Here is a 6,000-nt window from a genome sequence, read left to right on the forward strand (position 1 = left end):
GATCGTAGCCAACCCTAGATTAAGATATGAACATGACAGAGATAGAATCGAAGTTGGCGAATATATAAGAGAAGCTGAAGAAGGCAACAGTCATGGTAGAGCAATTGCAAAAAGAGAACAAAGAGTTAAAATAGCAACATGTTGCTATGCTACCAACAATAGCTATGTAAACAGCTTCAAGGAGCTAGCCAAGTAGTTCTTAACACAATTCATGACGAGCAGACGACGACGACGCCCTACAGCCTACCTTCTGACTGTTAAGCAGAGAGAATGAGAGTGCTTAAAAGCCTACTTAACCTGATTTAACAAGGGAGAGATTGTCCACCAACGACCAAGATGAAAAGATCATGCTATCTGCCTTACTTGGAGGGATATGGCCCCAAAGCCCATTCATGACCGAGCTGGCTAGAAAAACCTCCTCAATCTTGAGGGAGTTTATGGATAAGGCCGATGACAATGTTAACGTGGAGGATGCATTGTAGGCTCTGTTGGAGCCAAGGAAGCAGGAAGTGAAGTTCAAATCCAAGAAATCTAGCAACAACAGAAAAGTTAAGTCTAGTCATCAGGGTAGAGGGCACAAGAGGCATTCCACCTAGTGGGACCAAAGACCCTGCCTAGTCCACAACAACTTGAATGTACAAGAGAATTCGACGACCGCAAGGAAAGATGCGCACCCACCCACTAGGGGCTAGCGCTATTATAAGTACCATCAATCAGATACTCACTAGATAGAAGATTGTTCAACTATGAAGAAGAGGGTAGCCGAATTGATGGGAAGGATGTTAGCAGACCATGTGAAGCCAAGGAGAGAAGAAAGTTGTGGGCATTAGCCTAGACAGAGTAGAAGCCCTAAGAGGTAGTGGCATAATGGAGAATGTAAGACACTCCCCACCAAACACGTGACCAAGACCGAGCCCCAAAGGGGGGAGATCCATACCATATCGAGTGGATTTGTCAGAGGAGGGGTAATAGTGTCCAATAGAAAGGCTCACGCTCGTCAAGCTAACTATCATTAGGTGTACTCAGCAGACAAGCCTTCCAAGTATCCCAGGTACAGTTCCTCTCTGGTTATCTCCTTCGGAGATGAAGACTGTGAGGATCTTATACCTTCACGACGACGCCTTAGTGGTCACTTTCTAGCAGCAGGTTTTATAAGAGAAACCTATTATGAAACCTTACACGAAACACTATTATACCGTGAGTTATGTAGTTGAACTTTTTGCTTAAGATATTCTTGATGTTGCATGTGTCAAGGTCAGTGGTAAGATGGTTATGACTTGGAGAACACACACACACTCTGTAGATTGCTATAGGTGATTTGATCTTGATGGGTTATTGGATTTCTTAGATTGTTTTGATATATTAATCTGGAAAGTGTGACTTGATGGCCTTTATATATGATTTTCTTTGCTCTCTTTCGTTGTTTTGACATGAAAATTGCTAGGGACTAGCAATGAGTAAGTTGGGGGGTTTGATGAGTGTGCAAAAGTGCACTCTAAATATCCTAATATTGGACTAAAATGCTAAAATGTGAGTAGAAATCATCGGAATTAATGTGTATTCTTCAATTGAATTTCTATTTACATTGGGATACTCTTAAGTAGTTTTTTTATGTTTAATTTTAGAGTTTATAAAAGAGCAAGTCAAGCCCAGTCAAATTCAAATGAGGACATTCATGGGATTTAAGAGAAATTTGGAAGAAAAGAAAAAGAAAAAAAAAATCACAAAATGAAACCACAAGAAGTTCAAGTCTGAAATTCGCTAGGAGATAGCCTGGATATACTTTAGTCTTTTGATTGTATATTTTTATTCACGTATCTTATTGATGCAATTCTTGATGCATTAAAAAACTATCTTAATGGGTTATAACTTTGTCTCTAATAAGGATTTTCAAATTCGAAATCCTGAAGGGCGTACTTGACTGCCAAGATAAGTCCTAAAATTTAAGCGATTGTTTTATGCGGAAATTAAAAGGACATTAGGGTTTCTTTCCTACCCTATATAAGCATATCATTAGCACGAAATTGAGGGGAGGAGACACAAGAGGCAGATCTGAAGAGAGGAGAAAATCACTTTCATGGCCACCGTTCGCTTCAGTTTTCTCTGGAGATTTTTGTTGTCCAGTATATTTATGCGTAACTAAATTATCAAGTAGGGTTAAGGATGAACTTACACATTAGATGGTATTTCTAATTTAATTTTAATTCATGTATTTAATTTTCAATTGCTAAAACTCTTTTATTTTATCATTCTCAATTCATCGTTGATGTTTTCTTCTCCAAATATTCATAGAATTTATTCTGTTTATGGATTCAGTCATACTTTTTCTATTAAATGGATTAGTTCTTTCATTATGTTTGGATCAATTATATATCTATATTGATTTAGTTTTTTGCTGCAATATCGCTCTCTGAGTATATTGTTGTCATTGGATTTTCTTAATAGGGATAGTAATTTACATATTTTAAAAGTGGTGAATGATTTTTTAAAGGGTTAAATTTGATTTAATTTTAGTTTATAAATCTATACCTTCCGATTGGAAATTTCGTAAATTGAGTTCCTAATTGAGTTATCCAATGAATTAAGAATAATTAAAATACCGGATTGTATAGGTTATACTCCAATGTGGAGAGGCATAGATGATATGGGCATATGAAAAGAAAAAAGCTACATGTGTTTATTGGCTCAAAGTTGGCTACTAAGGGTCTATGATGGAAAGGGATAGATTGAAAGGCTCAAACGTTAATCCTAAGTTGACCTTCGTTATATCCCAAGTATATCCACCATCATACCACAAAACCATGTAATGATATTCTCAAAAGAAGTTCCCAATTCAACAGATCAATGAACGCTTATCACAATTTACTACATTTGTATGCTCTCAATCCTCTCCAAACTCATATGAATACTTAAGCAAAAGAGTTCTCTAGTTACATGTGTCAAACCACCATCTTACCACAAAACTTGGATAAGTACATTAAGGGTTTTGTGAATGCTTTAGCAAAAATCATTATGGTGGGTTTAGTGAATTCACGAAGATGGCTATGAATGAGAATGAGTCCACATGAAAATGATGAAAGTGTTATGCAAATTAAAAAAAAATTTGACACATGAAAATATGCCACAGAGTTCCAACAAGCATTTTAAATACTGAATTTGCACCACCACCCCCAACTTAAATGAAACATTGTCCTCAATGTTTAAAAATCAAAATTGAATGGGGAGTAACTGAAAATGCTAAAATACACCTAATGAGTGACGTGGGTAGCTCGCTAAACACCAAAGATGATAACTTGAAATGAAGAAATGAAACTATCCTGCAATCAAAAACAAAGAAAACAACAGCAAACAAAAAGGAAAAGAAAGAAAATAAGAAAAAAAAAAACAAAACAAAGTAAAACAAAATAAATAAATAAACATACTTGTTGGTGTGGTCAAGGTTGATAGACTGGATCTACAAGTGGAATGTATTCCACTTCTGGAACTTGCCTATCAATTATTACTTTAAGGCATTAACCATTTACTTTAAAGATCCGACCATCCTTAGGATCTTCTATTTCTACCGCCTCATTTACAAAAACATTCCTTACTAAAAAAATGGTCAATCCAACTAGACCGAAGTTTTCCTGGGTGCTTATGGAGTTTAGAATCATATAAAAACACTCGATCATTAGGCTTAAACCTTTTCTTAAGAATATTTTTATAATGAAATATTTTCATTTTAATCTTATAGACTTTAGACTTAGGTAAATGTTTCAATTTAACTCTTAGTGTTTTCATACTTACAGGAATCTGTTTTCCACATTTCTTAGGCAACTCCTCAAGTTTCTGTTACCAATCCTATGTGCCATAATCCTAACTTTCATAAAAAACAACACAAATATTAATAACATCAGATGAATCACTAACAGATGTATCAAACTCAGAATTCACAAGGAAATATTCAAGGGGATCAAAATCATGAGTTGTGTGAACTCCCTTGTCTATGAGTGCGTCAATCATGTACGTTTAGTGGCACTCGTCATCTGTTGGTTGTTTCTCAATATGGAAAATGTTGACCTCGATGGTCATGTTTCCAAAAGATAACTTCATCAACTCATTCATGCAATTTATAAGTGCATTAGCTGTAGTAAGGAAATGTCTATCTAATATGAGAGGAACCTTAGAGTTAGACTCAACAACTGATTGAGTGTCCAAAATTAATAAATCAACAGGACAATAAAACTTGTCAATTTGGATCAAAACATCCTCAACTATCCCTCTCGGTTTCTTGACTAAACGATCAGCCAACTAAAGCATAACAGAAGTAGGCTTAATTTCACCCAAACCAAGCTGCAAATAAATAAAATAAGACATCAAATTAACACTAGTGTCTAAATCTAGCAAGGCTTATCCAAACTCATGATTCCCAATATTACATGCAATTGTTGGATAACTAGGATCCTTGTACTTAGGAGGAATTCGTTGTTCAATTAGAGCACTAATTTGCTCTATCAAAAATGTTGTCTTCTTAATATGGTGCTTCTTCTTAACTGTACATAAATATTTAAGAACTTTTGTATAAATGGGAACTTGTTTAATAACATGCAAAAGAGGAAGGTTAATCTTTACCTGCCTGAGATTCTCCAAGATTTCATTACTAGGATCCAAAGTTCGCATACCAGATTTTAAAACTTGAGGAAATGGTACCTTAACTGGACTCTTGATTACCTCGGCATCATTGGGGAACTCGATACTATCATTTCTTTGTTCCTCATCAACATCCTTTGGTTTATCAGTTATTTGGATGTGTAAGGACTTACCACTTCTTGTCACAATGACATTGACCTCTTTCAAATTTTTTTGTGCCATATGATGACTTTGGGGTGCGGATTAAGTTTGAGAAGGAAACTTGCCACGCTCATTCACACTCAAGGAGCTCATTATCTTGGATATATGACTCTTTATCTCTTTATTTTCTTCAACAATCTGCATAATCAAAGATTCAAACTTTTGATTAGTTTTATTCTATGCCTCAATAAAAGTATGCAAAGTATCCTCTAAAGGACTCCTAGAAGATGAATGTGCATGATATGGTGCAGGATATGATCTAGGGGGTTGTGCAGGCGGCTGGTTTTCAGACTTCCAGCTAAATTGGGGTGATTATGCCACCCCAGATTATAGGTATCAGAGAAAGGTGTAAAAGGCTTCTTGTACATACCTAAGACATTATATTTTTTCTCATACATCCCTCTCATCTCAGCAAATGTAGGACACTCTTGGGCAAGTTGATCTACCCTGCCACACACAAAACATGGTCCAAAAAACTCTACATGATTAGCCACATGTGTTGGCTTTAAGTCCTTAGTTTTCAACACCTCTAGTTCCCTAGTGAGCATCTCAACCTTAGCCTTTAGGTTATCTTCTTCACTAAGATGGTAAATTCCACCACCATTTAGGTTTCTTGCAGGTCGTGACCTATTTGTGCTCTCAGTAGCACTAGGTCTAGTCCAAGTGTAAGCTTTTTTAGCAAGCTCATTGAGGTATTCTATGGCCTCATCAGGATCTTTGTGTAAGAACTCACCATTACACATCATTTCCACAAATTGACACTCTCTAGGTGTAAGTCCCTCATAAAAATAGCTCACTAAATACCAATTCTCATATCCATGGTGAGGACACATACTCAATAGTTCCTTAAATCTCTCCCAAGACTGATACAAAGTCTCACTGTTCTTTTGTACAAAGGTGGAGATTTGCCTTTTAAAGCATTGGTCTTATGTTGAGGAAAGTATTTATTAAAGAAGACCCGAGTCATCTCATTCCATGACCCAATAGATCGTGGTCTCAATAAGTATAGCCAACTCTTAACTCTATCCTTCAAAGAGAAAGGAAAGAACTTAAGTCTCACAATGTCATCAGTTGCATTTTGACTATGAAAAGTCGCAACTACTTCCTCAAACTCCCTAATGTGCACATATGGATTTTCATTTTTCAAGCCATGAAAAGTAGGGAGTAACT

General features: G+C 36.2%; 1 non-coding gene across 1 annotated transcript; it reads left to right on the plus strand.

Moving 5' to 3' along the window:
- The first annotated feature begins 5,643 nt into the window (after window positions 1–5,643).
- Window positions 5,644–5,750, plus strand: LOC122280174. The gene has a single exon (XR_006229761.1). It is a non-coding gene; the product is annotated as a small nucleolar RNA R71 (small nucleolar RNA).
- The last annotated feature ends 250 nt before the right edge of the window (window positions 5,751–6,000 follow it).

The sequence above is a fragment of the Carya illinoinensis genome, chromosome 10 (assembly GCF_018687715.1).
Source record: "Carya illinoinensis cultivar Pawnee chromosome 10, C.illinoinensisPawnee_v1, whole genome shotgun sequence".
NCBI lineage: Eukaryota > Viridiplantae > Streptophyta > Magnoliopsida > Fagales > Juglandaceae > Carya > Carya illinoinensis.